Source organism: Sapajus apella, unplaced genomic scaffold, assembly GCF_009761245.1.
Source record: "Sapajus apella isolate SASKATOON/1434 unplaced genomic scaffold, GSC_monkey_1.0 scaffold16, whole genome shotgun sequence".
In the NCBI taxonomy this organism is placed as follows: Eukaryota; Metazoa; Chordata; class Mammalia; order Primates; family Cebidae; genus Sapajus; species Sapajus apella.
This window is the reverse complement of record NW_022436956.1, coordinates 32,532,337-32,546,406: the sequence shown is the minus strand read 5'-3', so window position 1 is coordinate 32,546,406 and position 14,070 is coordinate 32,532,337. Positions and strand designations below refer to the sequence as shown.

The window sequence follows — 14,070 nt, the reverse complement described above, 5'->3', positions numbered from 1 at the left end:
GACAGAATGAATGACAAGGTTATGGCTTGAGAGGAGTAACAGGTCAGTTTCCCAGGGAAGTCCGTGGATGAGTGAGCAGGAGGTTTACTAGGTAGTGCTCTTGGAGGCAGCACCTGCATGGGAGCGAGGTCAGAAAGACAGAGAGAGGAGCTGAGCTGTGAAGCAGTCACAACAAAGGCCTCAGTCATCTCTGGGGAAGTTCTGGAGCTGGACTAGCACTGCAGAGCTGTCCTGCCTGGGGAAAGGTGGCCGGGCTTTTGTACTCCACATTCACCGGTCATTGGGGGTATGCTGTCCCGTGCGGTGGGGGGTCTAGGCGACCATGCCCAGAGACAGACTCAGTTGGGCACCAACCATCAGCCACCAGCTCTCCCGGCAGCTGAGGAGTGACTGCCTCTGTCTAGAAGGGGGACCCCGGCACACACCAGTGTCCACTATAGCAGGTGTTTGGTCCTCTCTGTCCTTGTGCTCAGTTGAACTCAGCTGGATTTAGTTACCACGAACATGCATTCATTCATTCAACAAACATGTAGTAGGCACCTACCATATGCCAGATACCATGCCACCCCTTGGGGCTATGGAGATGTACAAGGCAGATGCAGCCCCTGCCCAGAGGAAGCAACAGTCAAATGGAGAGACAGACACAGAAACAGATGCTACAAGATCACATCGCTGCCTTCATCTCACACATACCACTCTGTGGTCCCTACACATGTAGGTACCCTCCTGCCTCAGGACCTTTGCTCATACTGTGTCTTTGAAATCCATTGTATAACTGACACTGACAGCTCATCTGAACTCATATTAAGCCACCATTCAAGTGCTCAGTCGGACCATGTGGCTATGGCTTCTGTATTAGTGCAGCTCTGAGTAGGTAAAGGTAGGAGCTATTTTCTGTTGGCCACAGGTCCCTGGACATGAATTGTCCACATTTTCCTCAACTTTTTAATAAACCAAGAAGGAGACCTGCTCCATCACTGGCAGGACCATGAACTCCCTGCAAATACACCTGTTTGCAGTCCCCCACCGTGTCCTTGTCATGAATTTCCTTTAAAAAGTTACCTTGTTTTAAGACAGTCTCACTCTGTTGCCCAAGCTGGAGTATAGTGGCATGATCATAGCTCACTGTAGCCTCAACCTCCTGGACTCAGGTAATCCTCCTGCCTCAGCCTCACGAGTAGCAGGGACTACAGGTGCACACCACCACACCTGGCTAATTTTTAAATTATTTGTAAACATGGGGTGATCACTGTGGTGCCTGGGCTGGTCTCAAACTCTGGGGCTGAAGCAATCCTCCCTCCTTCTTCTCCCAAAGCACTGGGATTACAGGTTTGAGTTACTGTACCTGGCCAAAGTTAGCTTTAATTCACCACTTACTGTGTGCCTGGAACTGTTGTAAGTCTTTGCATACATTACCTCATTTAAGCCTCCTGATCACCCTGTACAATAGACATAATGATTGTACCCATTTGATAGATGAAGAAACTGAGATTCAGAGAGGTCAAAGAATGTGCTCAAAATCACACAGCTTGTGCAAGGAAGAACCTGATGTGAAACTCTGGCAGGCTGGCTCCAGAGCTTGTGTTCCTAATGTGTTAGGAACATTCATTGTTCTCACTCGTTCATTCAGTCATTGCACAAACACTAGCCACTGGAATCAAGGTGGAGGTACATGGGGCTGGCAAGTCAGGAGCTCTGGGACCAACCGTTTCTCTGCCACTGTCTGGCTCAGTGGCCTTGGGCAAGACTCTGTCCTTTTCTAAGCCTTACTTTCTCCTTCTGTGGAATAAAGGGACTGGAGCATCCTAACTAATGCTTTTTTCTGCAGAGAGGACCTCTGTCTACTACCAGACTTGATAATGAATTCCCCAAGAGTCCAATCTCTGGCCCCAGAAAGGGGGTTCAAGGAAATCCTCACACCTCACCTCCTGCAACAACACTGGCGGACAGCTCCCCTGCTGCAGGTGAAAACATGGCCACAGATACAGATGAAATAAAATCCAGCCCAAAAGCAAAAGGCAATATTTATTGAGCACATACTCAATGGGAGATTGAGATCCACAGAGGTTTAACTTACCCAGGTAAAACAGTGCAGAATCAAATCTGCTCTCATACAACCCAGTGTTCCCACTCCTGGGTATCTAACCTAGGGAAATAAAAACTTAGATTCAAGGCTGGGTATGGCATCTCACACCTGTAGTACTAACACTTTGGGAGGTCTAGGTGGGAGGATCACTTAACCCCTGAGGTCAAGGCTGCAGTGGGCTATGATTACACTACTGCGCTCTAGCCTGGGCAACATAGCAAGCCCCTGTGTCAAAAAGAAAAGAAGACTTATATTCCCACAAAAACCTATACATAAATGTTTAGAGCAGTCTATTCACCATCACCCCAAATTGGAGACAATCCAATTTAACAGAGGCGTTTAATAAGCTATGGTACATCCACACCATAAACTACTACTCAGCAACGAAAAAGCATGGACTACTGATACAACCAGCAACTTGAATGAATCTCAAATACTTTGTGTTGGCCAGACACAAAGTTCACATCTACAGTAATCCATTCATCTGACACTTGGGCAGAGCTAAAACTCAGAAAACAGACTGAAAAACAGTCAGAAAACAGACCAGTGGTTGCCAGGGGCTGGGAGCAGGGAAAGGGACAACCATAAAAGGATAGGAAGAGGGAATTTTTGAGGGGTATGAAATTATTTTGTGTACTGATTTTGGTGGTGGTTAGCACACTCTCAGCTGTGCTAAAATGTATAGAATGGGGCCAGGCATGGTGGCTCACATCTGTAAACCCAGCACTTTGGGAGGCCGAGATAGGCGGATCACTGAGGTCAGGAGTTCAAGATCAGCCTGATCAACATGGCAAAACCCTGTCTCTACCAAAAAATACAAAAATTAGCCAGGCGTGGTCATGGGTGCATGTAGCCCAGCTGGGAGGCTAAGGTGGGAAAATTGCTTAATCTGGGAGGCGGAGGTTGCAATGAGCTGAAACTGCACCACTGCACTCCAGCCTGGTCAACAGAGCAAGACCCTGTCAAAAAAAAAAAAAGTTATAGAATGGCACATACATACCCAGAACAGAATCCCCACTCCATGCAAATGACAACTTGTCACAGGTGGTGGCCCAGCTGGAAAACACTTTTTTCCTCTTCAGGGACCTCAGCCAAGAAAGCCCAGTGGTACCTATGACAGAGAAGATAGGTAACTAGAAGTAAGTTAACTATCACAGAGAAAAGGAAGATAACTATCACGGAAGTTAGTTAAGTAAGTTAACTATCACGGAAGATAGTAAGTTAACTATCACGGAGAAGAGGAAGTGGAGAGTGACTGCTTAATGGATACAGAGTTTCCTTTCCTTGGGGGATGATGAAAATGTTTTACAACTAAAGGGAGGTGGCAGTTACACAACACTGTAAATTTACTAAACGTCACTGAATTGTTCATTTTAAATTAGTTAATTTTGTTATGTGAATTTCACTTCCATTTATTAAAAATCGTTCCAGGTCCGGCGCAGTGGCTCACACCTATAATCCCAACAGTTTGGGAGGCCAAGACAGGAGGATTGCTTGAGCCGAGGAGTTCAAAACCAGCCTGGGTAACACAGGGAGACACCCATCTCCACAAAAAATTTAAAAATTAGCCAGGTATGGCAGTATGTGCCTGTAGTCCCAGCTACTCGGGAGGCTGAGGTGGAGCACTTGAGCCTGGGAAGTTGAGGCTGCAGTGAGCCATGATCGAGCCATTGCACTGCAGCTTGGATGACAAAACAAGACCCTGTCTCTACTGCCCCCACAAAAAAAGGATCCAGAAATCAATCTAACTCCAAAACTTCAGTTCTTTCTACTGGGGATGGGAGAAAATGGGTTAAATATCACCCATCCATTTCTCTCCAGGGAATTCCTCAGGGATTTCTTTCCCTCTGAGCAGTGTGACTTTATTTACACAAAAACTCTTCCAGGGACATAAACAAGAAACTCAAGCCAGTACATTGTTGTACCCTTTTTCTCAAAATAACCGCAATTCTGTTAAAGTGGAACTGTTCCAGAAAATCGAGACCATGCGTCACTCCACGTGTTTGCAGAGAAAGAAATAAACCTTCAGAGAAGTGCACTGAATCTGAACACCCGATTTCATGGGGAAGGAAGGAAAGCAGGGGACATGAGATGTTGAAATGCACCCCCTAGGGCAGCAGGGGCACTTTTCTGAGTGACTTTGGGAAGGGATTAGGTGAGGAGGCAAGGGATGGACAAAATGAACACCTGCTGAAGTCCCAAAGCAGTTTCTCTAACCCAGAATGCCCTGACCACCGTGAGGGGGAGTTTCCCAACTGTCCTGGGATGAGGTTTTCTAGGGGGTCTAACCCCCATTCGAGGTTCACTGAAGCATACAGCACCCCTGCACTGGAGATTGCTTCTGAGGGACTGGAACCTCAGCCTTGCAAAACAATGACACTTGAGTGAACCCAGATGGGGACAAAGGAAGTGTGAGTCAGCCCAAGAATTTCTTTTAAAAGGCGGAATGAAGGAGGCCACAGCTGCTGGACTGGGAGACAGAATTTGCATGAGCCTGGGGCTGGGTTCTGGGCAACAACCCCCCCAGATGTCCTCAGGGATCTGTGGGCAGCAAGGCCTGGCTGCAAAGGGTCTGGAGGACAGCCCCTCTGCTAAGGTGTTAGCTGCCAGGGCAGAGGGCTTGGGGGAGCTTGAGGAGGCTAAGCTCCAGGAGGGGTGGCCAGGTAACTCAGGCCAGTAGGGAAGAAGTCCAACTGTGTACAAGCATTACCGTGAGCCACACCACTGCCCTGCTGGGAGGTATTATGACCCTATTTTACAGAGGGCAAGACAGTCTAATTTCTGCACTCAACGAGAGCTCACTGAATGCCTGGGGTGTAGCAGTGAACAAAACCAACAAAGACCCTGCTTTTATGGAGTTTATAATCTGGTGTAGGTGGGGAGAGAGTAAGAAACAGTTTTGGGTGCTGAGCACATACAGATGAAAGAAATAAACTAGGAGGGAGGGGGAGAGGGGCTTATCTGGGCAGGCTCCCTCTGCTGAGACCTGAATGATGAGAAGGGGCTGGTGGCCTGGGGAAGGGCACTCCTACCAGAGGGAATGGCAAACGTGAAGGCCTTGCGGCAGGAGCGACCTGGTATGTATGAGGAACAGAAAGGCCAGTGTGGGTATGCAGTGGTTGGGGAAGAGTCAGTGATGCAGCCAAGAGGTAGGTTAGGCAAGATCGGGTAGAGACTCACAGGCCACTTAAAGGAATTTGGATTTTGTTCTAAATGCATCAGGAACAGGCATTCTCTGGAGCAGAGAGAGGGAGAAAGAGAGAGATAGGCTGTGTGTCATGGCTCACATCTGTAATCCCAGCACTTTAGGAGGTCAAAGTGGGAGGATCACTTGAGGTCAGGAGTTCGAGACTAGCCTGGCCAACATGGTGAAACCCCGTCTTTACTAAAAATACAAAAATCAGCCAGGCGTGGTGGTGGGCGGCCTGTAATCCCATCTACTTGGGAGGCTGGGGCAGGAGAATTGCTTAAACCCGGGAAGTGGAGGTTGCAGTTAGCCAAAATTGCACCACTGCACTCCAGCCTTGGCAACATACAGATATTCCATATTGAGAGAGAGAGAGAGAGAGAGAGAGGGTGAGAGAGAGACATGATCTGATTTTCATTTTCAGTAGACGCCCCTGGCTGCCGGGTGGAGACTGGGCTGTGGGGCAGAGGAGCGGAGATACCAGCCAGGAGGCTGCAGCTGTGGTTTCAGTCTACTCTCTATGGCCCGATGAGGGGAAACAAATACAGAAGTCAAGGATGGAGCCATGATTGGGGGCTTGAGCAACTGGATCCATGCAGGTGCCCCTGCCTGATACAAAGATAGTTTGAGCCAGAGCACTCAGCCAGGAGCTGGCTAGACACCCCCTCCCCTGTGCTGTCCACCCCCTGGAAGGCCCAAAGTGTTCATGCTAGCATTCAAGGACCTCCACACCCCTCCCTCCTCTTGCCTCTCCATTTTGACCTCACGCTTCTCTCCCCCAGCCACAGAGCTCTTCCCTTTCTCTCCTGACATGCTGTCCTCGGTCCCAGCTCCACAACTTTGCTCACGCTCCTCCTGTCCGAGGGTCCTTCCTCCTCCCTTGGCCTGAGTGGAAGCCTGAGAAGGGCTTGATAGAGCAGTGGCTCTCAAGCTAGCACCTGCCTGGACTTGCATTCCAGCTGACCACCTCCTAGCACATGATCCTAAGCACATTCTTTAACAGGACTCAGTTTCTTCATCTGCCAAATAAGAGTGAAAATTTTAGTACCAACCATGTGGGGGTAGTTTCAGGGTTAAAGAAGCAGCACTCATTCATTTCACTCTAGAACAGAAATGCCAACCATGGCTAGCCAGTGTTATTTCCTAGTGGCACAGAAATGGCATGGGGGCTGGGCATGGGGGCCCACACCTGTAATCTCAGCACTTTGGGAAGCTGAGATGGGAGGATTACTTGAGCTCAGGAGTTTGAGACAAGCCTGGGCAAGATAGGGAAACCCTGTTTCTAGACAAAATTTTAAAACTAGCCAGGTGTGATGGTGCACACCTGTGTTCCCAGCTACTCTGGAGGCTGAGGTGGGAGGATCATTTGAGCCTGAGAGGTAGAAGCTGCAGTAAGTGGTGATCACGCCACTGCACTCCACCTGTGCCACAGAGCAAGATCCTGTCTCAAAAAATATAAAGTCAAAATTTTTAAAAAGCATGAGGAAGCAACCACTCTTTCCTATCTCATATGGCTATATGGAAAGTGAAAAGGTTCTGGCCCACTGGGAAGACTATCTTCTTCATGGCCAAGTGTTCAGAGCCTCCCAGCATCTACCCACTGGCCAGAGGAACAGCCACAAGCACACGATCATCCCTGCCCCCTCCAAGGACTTCCTACTCTGCTTTTACAGTAAGGGACCCAAAGCCCAGAGTCACACAGTGGATATGCCATGGGTGGTTCCTTCCCAAGTCTTTCTGGCCAGCGGGGCCCTGGTGATACCTGAGATACCCGGTAGAGACTGGTGTTTTGTTTTAAATGCAACAGGGACTCTTTGGAGGGTTTTAAGAGAGACAGAGAAAAGGCGTGATCTGATTTTCACTTTTAATACAATGAAGGTGTACCTATATTTCCCAGGACAGCTCTGCCCTACCCAGTCCCAGTAATGTGACTTTCATCAGACTCCCATGGGTGGCTTCATGCCATTGATGCCAGGAATGGTGGTGCTTGCAGCCAGCTGGGGGTCAGGTGTCCTGCCTTCTCCTACATCCCCTCTACACCCTGCAGCCAGAGGCTTGAAAAAGGAAAGCCATAGGCCAGACCTAGCCTAGGCTGTTGTGCCCAATTCCACTGCTGTGTGATGTCTGCTGGAAAATGAGACCATGAGGTTTACAGGAACTGGAGTCTCTGACTAGCATTGAATGTGAAAGCAAAACTCACATGCATACACACTCAGGCTTGTACACAGACACAAGCAGACACACAGAGGCACATGCACTCACATACACATAAGCATAGATGCATACACATGCACATGTGTGTGCATGACTGCATATACAGGCATGCATACACTCATCCGCTGGTGCATACACTGTGCGGTACAGGCACACACAAGCACGCACATGGACACAAAGGCTCCCAGACCCCTCTCATGTGGTTTGCCCACTTGCAGCCATAGGCTTGCTCTCCCTGGACCTCAAGCCCACTCACATTCCCAGCTTCTGCCAAGAGATACACCCATTTTCCACCAGTAGAAACACACACACTCAAGATCCCAAGCCTATGGCCTCCAAGCAGCCCTGCACACACAATGGAGCTGCTTGTACATGGGCTACGTCTCACAAGACTGCCAGGCCTCACTGTTGGGTGCACATGCATGTGAGCACACACAAGCATCCCTTCTCTCTCAGAGTTCACAGAGGTCAGCCTCAGAAACACAGAGAACACCGTGTTCAGCCCACTCTGACTGCAGCCAGTGGGCCTTTCTGGGCCCCTCACTGCCCCAGCCTTACCCAGCATCAAAGTCCACACTCCTGGACTTCATGCAAGTGTACCCTAGGCCTGGAACACCCTTCTGCCTGCTCTTCCCCCATCCCAACATGCCACATCACCAGCTGTCCCCTGCCCCTCCACCAGAAAGCTCCCAGCAGTCACAGGGTACTAAAGTGTCAGGGAACCTGGGCCAGCTTGTGCACCTCCGTAAGTCAACCTCTCTGGACCTCAGTGTCCTCATTACTAAAATGAAGGTCATTATCAGCATTGGACTCACCCTATTTCCTTGAGAGGGTTTTCATGTCCAGCAAGGCATGTAGGAGGGGCTCAGGAAAAACTCATTACAAGAATGACAATGGGCCTGGCATGGTGGCTCACACCTGTAATCCTAGCATCTTGGGAGGCCAAGAAGGGAGTACTGCTTGAGCGCAAGAGTTCGAGATCAGCCTGGGCAACATAGTGAGACTCTGGCTCTACAGATAAAATAAAGTAAAATAAAATAAAATAGGCCAGGCACGGTGGCTTATACCTGTAATCCCAGCACATTCGGAGGCCAAGGTGGGTGGATCACTTGAGGTCAGGAGTCTAAGACCAGCCTGGCCAACATGGTGAAAACCCTGTGTCTATCAAAAACACAAAAATTAGGTGGGCATGGTGGTGGGCACCTGTAATCCCAGCTACTTGGGGAGCTGAGGCAAAAGAATTGCTCAAAATCCACAAGGCAGAGATTGCAGTGAGCTGAGATCATGCCATTCCGCTCCAGCCTGGGTGACAGAGTGAGGCTCTGGCTCAAAAAATAATAAAGTAATTTGAAATTAAAAAAAGACTGGGTTCAGCATATTATGTCTGTAATCCTAGCACTCTGCGAGGCTGAAGTGGGGGTACTGCTTGAGCCCAGGAGTTGAGCCCAGTTTGTAAAACATAGCAAGACCTTATCTATACAAATAATAATAATAATAAAGTTAGTTGGGCATGATGGCATGTGGCTGTGGTCCCAGCTACTTGGGGGGCTGGGTGGGAGAACTGCTTGAGCCTGGGCAGTCACCGCTGCACCACTGTGGTTCAGCCTGGACAACACAGCAAGACTCCATCTCAACAGATATACAGGTAGGTGGATAGATAGGTAGTAGGTAGGTAGGTAGGTAGGTAGATAGATAGATGATAGATAGATAGATAGATAATAAACCAATGACAATGATGTCCACGATAGACTGAGACCCTGTCATGTTTAAAGAATGCTGTGTAGTCTCCCAGCAAACCAAGCAGGTGAGAGGGCTCCCATCTCCTAGATGAAACAGGCCCAAGGGGCAACAGTGTCTTATCCAAGGCCACTGAGGTCTGCAGCGGAGCCCATGCCTCTTGATCCCAGCCCAGTGCATCTGTTGAGGGAGGCAGCTCCAGGCATAAGCCTTCTGGGGCCTGCCCAGTGCAGTTCTGGGAGGCCCCTGGCCCACTATACTCCCCACAGGTACTGAGGGGTCCCTGGCCAGCTGGTGTCAGGGTTTAGTGAACAGGGGAGCCAGGAGCTGCATGGTGGGCACAGAGGCGAAGACACAGAGGCCCAGAGAGGGGAGAGATTTTACCAAGCGTGGCAGTTTCCTGAGGCCACAAGCAACAAGTTATGAACTTAGCGGCTTAAAACAATAGAACTTGATTTTCTTACAGTTCTGGAGGCCAGAAGTCTGAAGTCAAGGCTTCAGCAGGGCCCTGCTTCCTCCAGAGGATTGAAGGGAGGCCCCTTCCTTGTCTCTTCCAGCTTCTGGTGGCTCCAGGCATTCCTTGGCTTGGAACTGTGTGATTCCAACCTCCACCTCCATCTGTACAAGGCACCCTCCCCTCTGTGTCTGTGTCCCAAATCTCCCTCTGCCTCTCTCTTCCAGGAACACCTCACCTTGGATTTGGGGTCCACCAATGTTCTCATTTCCAGATCCTCAGATCCTTAATGACAGCTTCAAAGCTCTTCTTCTAAATAAGATCAGTCACAGGTTCTGGGGGTTAGAATGTGGATTTATGTTTTGGGGGACACTTTTAACCTATTACACCTGGAAAGCTAGCAGTAGTGCCAGGCACAGCTCTCCCCTCATCCCAGCCTTATTCTGGGATCTCATTAAGAAGACCAGGGCTGGGCCAACAGAAAGCTGGGAGCCTCCTGACCTGGCCTGGAATCCTGGCCTTGCCTCTTACTTGCTGTGGGACCTCAGGCAAGGAACTCAGCCTCTCTGTGCCTGTCTCTTCACCTGTAAAATGGGGATGACAGTTCTTACCTCATAAGGGAAATTAAATGAGTTGATGTAAAACAGGAGAATAGTGGCTGCCTGGAGCCCAAAAAGCTCACAACAAAAATTTGATAGATCAGTACAGAAAATGGTGTCTGGGTCAGATGTGATGTCTCATGCATGTAATCTCAGCACTTTGGGAGGCCAAGGCGGGCAGATCACCTGAGGTCAGGAGTTTGAGACCAGCCTGACCAACATGGAGAAACCCTGTCTCTACTAAAAATACAAAATTAGTGAGGGATGGTGGCACATGCCTGTAATCCTAGCTACTTGGAAGGCTGAGGCAGGAGAATTGCTTGAACCCACTGCACTCCAGCCTGCGCAGCAAGAGTGAAACACTGTCTCAAAAAAAAAAAAAAGTTTATCTGTGTGTGGTAGTGGGTTGCACCATTGCACTCTTGCCTGGGCAAAAAGAACAAAACAAGAAAGAAAGAAAGGAAGGAAGGAAATCATGTCTGGACACCCTGGACCCTTAGTAAGTGCTAACACTGCCAGAGGACAGTGTCCATCTTCCGGAAGATTCCTCACCAAGCATCTCTCTGAGTTCCCCTCCTCATACCTTTGGCCTCCTGGAGAGAGACAGTGGAGGTCACTATTGTCCTACTTGTCAGATGGGAACACAGCCCTGGAGTGGGGCAGCCCCAGACCTGGTGTCCTGGCCCCAGTTGAGGGTCCCATATGATGGGTCCCAGAATGGGTTTGATATCCGATGTCTTCAAAGGCAAAATGAGAAACCAAAGCAAGTAAGCAGGTTTTTCAAAAAGCGGAAGCTTATCTGGGGCATAGGAGAGCAGAGAGTGGTGGAATATATGTATGTGTGTATGCATGTAAGTGTGTATGTATATGTATATGCATGTATGTGTATATGCAAGCATGTATATAGGCATGTAAGTGTGTATGTATGTGTGTAGGCATGTATATATGCTTGCATGTGTGCATGGTTTTTTTAAAAAGAGATAGGGGCTCGTTGTGTTGTCCAGGCTGGTCTTGAACTCCTAGCCTCAAGGGATCCCCCAGCCTCAGCCTCCCAAGGTGCTGGAATTCAGGCAGACCCACCCTGCTCAGCCCCCATGAGGAGTGGTACTTGAAGGGTGGCCTGGGGCCAGCGGCACTGGCACCACCTGGGGACAGGTGAGAAATCCCATTCTCAGGCCCACCCTGGCTACTGGAACTCCAGGTGGGTGCTGCAGGTAACACTGGTGCCTGCTGATGCTTGAGGACCACTGGCTTTAGGGGTGCAAAGTACAGATGGGGGAGGCAGCCCCTGGGGCCTTGAATCCCAGATCTGCCACCCCACAATTGTGTGGACACTTCCTGTCCCCGGGCACGCATCCCACAGTGAGTTCTTAAGCATCTAGAGCAGCACCTGGCATTTCAGGTCCCAGCTTCCATCTCATGATAGGAGCTGACACACATGCACCAGCTAATTATATTTCCTTTCAGGAAGGAATGAAAACCACAAATAGTATTTGGTTTCTTCACAACTCAGTGCTTGGCAAATTTTTTAAATTGGTAGGTTTAACTCTACCAATCCCGCCATACAGCAGCCCCCAACCTTTTAGGCACAGGGGCCAGTTTCTTTCTTTCTTTCTTTTTTTTTTTTTTTTTGAGATGGAGTCTCACTCTGTTGCCCAGGCTGGAGTACAGTGGTGTGATCTTGGCTCACTGCAACCTCTGCCTCCCAGATTCAAGTGATTCTCTGCCTCAGCCTGCAGAGTAGCAGGGATTACAGGTGCCCACCACCATGCCCAACTAATTTTTGTATTTTTAGTAGAGACGGGGTTTCACCATGTTGTCCAGGCTGGTCTCAAACTCCTGACCTCAGGTGATGCACCCGCCTCAGCCTCCCAAAGTGCTAGGATTACTGGTATGAGCCACCGCGCCCAGCCCAGGGACCAATTTCATAGAAGACAATTTTTCCATGGGCCAGTAATGGTTTCAGGATGATTCAAGCATGTTACATTTATTGTGTACTTTATTTCTGTTATTATTACATTGTAATCTATAACAAAATAATTATCTAATTCACCATAATGTAGAATCACTGGGAGCCCTGAACATGTTTTCCTGCAACAAAATGGTCCCATCTCGGGTAATGAAAGACAGTGACAAAAGATGGCTAGTGCCCTCAGGCAGTGTTAGCACTTACTGAGGGTCCACCAGGGTATCCTGACACAATTTTCTTTTTCTTTTTCTTTTTTTTGAGATGGAGTTTCATTCTTGTTGCCCAGGCAGTGTTGCGACCCTTAGCTCACTGCAGCCTCAGCCTCCCAGGTTCAAGCAATTCTCCTGCCTCAGCTTCCCAGGAGTGGCTGGGATTCTACACACCTGCCGCCATGCCCAAATAATCTTTTGTATTTTTAGAAGAGATGGAGTTTTGCCATGTTGGCCAGGCTGGTCTCGAACTCCTGACCTCAGGTGACAGATCATATGGCATTAGATTCTCATAAGGAGTATGCCGTCTAGATCACTCGCATGCGCAGCTCACAATAGGGATTTGCATTCGTATGAGACTCTAATGCCAATCTGACAGCAGGCAGACCTCAGGTGGGAATGCAAGCAATGGGGAGTGGCTGTAACACAGATGAAGCTTCATTCACTCACCCGCTGTTCACCTCCTGCTGTACAGCCGGTTCCTAACAGGCCACAAACCAGTCCATGGCCCAGGGTTTAGGAACCCCTGCCTCCATATTTATATTTTTAAATCTGCTGATCTTTGAAATTCTCAAATCAGTGAACCGGTGCTGAAGAGGTCTGAGGTTACTGTGACCCTTTCACAAGTTGATAAACTGAGACTTCCTGAACCACGCCCATCCCAAGAGGCACAGGAGCTTGCTCTTTGGACCCTCCTTGTGTTGCCCCAACAGGAAAGAACGCTTGATGTCCATGGAAATCTCACTGAGTTGGCCCTGGTAGGGAAACAGGAATGAGGAGCTCTGGGAGCTGGGCCATCCCCAGGTTCCCCCCCTTGGGTCTGAATTCTAGCCCTGGGTAAGGCACAGTGGCTCACACCTGTAATCCCAGCACTTTGAGAGGCTGAGGCGGGAGGATCACCCTGAGTCGAGGAGTTAGAGACCAGCCTGGAAGCATAGTGAACTCTATGTCCTCCGTGCAGGGGGACCCCAAGGAGCCAGGGCATGATCGGCTTTGGGTCTGAGAAGGTGCTGCAGGGATGCTAACAGCGACAACTGCAGAAATACTGGGCACCATTAATGGTCATCAGCTCAGTACCAAGGGCTTGGTATTCAGGCCTGCTCTGCAAAGGGAGGATGGCACTACCATGGCTCACTGCAGCCTCGACCTCGCAGGCTCAGATGATCCTCCCACCTCAGCCTCCAGAATAGATAGGACTACAGGCATGTGCCACCACTCCCGCCTAATTGTGTATATACTATATATATATATATATATATATACACATAGTATGTATAGTATATATGTACTATATATGTGTGTCTGTATATATATACACTATATATAGTATATATGTGTGTGCGTGTGTGTGTATATACATACTATATATAATGTATGTATATATAGTATTTATATACACATATATAGTATATATATGTGTATATATATATGAGTATATAGTATATATATGTGTGTGTGTATATATATACTGTATATATACTATAGTATATATACTATATACAGTATATATATACTATATATGTGTGTATATGTGTGTGTGTGTGTGTGTGTGTGTGTGTGTGTGTGTGTATATATATATAATCCCAGCACTTTGGGAGGCTGAGGCGGGTGAATC

General features: G+C 48.7%; 1 long non-coding RNA gene across 2 annotated transcripts in view; it reads right to left on the bottom strand.

The window, feature by feature from the left end:
* Nucleotides 1-1,245: 1,245 nt before the first annotated feature.
* LOC116556416 overlaps nucleotides 1,246-14,070 on the bottom strand; it is a 15,980-nt gene continuing 3,155 nt past the window's right edge. Inside the window, exons 2-4 of one of the 2 annotated variants that reach the window (XR_004270987.1) lie at nucleotides 9,917-10,013; nucleotides 3,087-3,197; nucleotides 1,246-2,146 (exon numbers count right to left, since the gene is read on the bottom strand). This is a non-coding gene — a long non-coding RNA (uncharacterized LOC116556416). The remainder of the gene's footprint in view (nucleotides 2,147-3,086; nucleotides 3,198-9,916; nucleotides 10,014-14,070) is intronic. The other variant, XR_004270986.1, reaches the window with a different exon arrangement.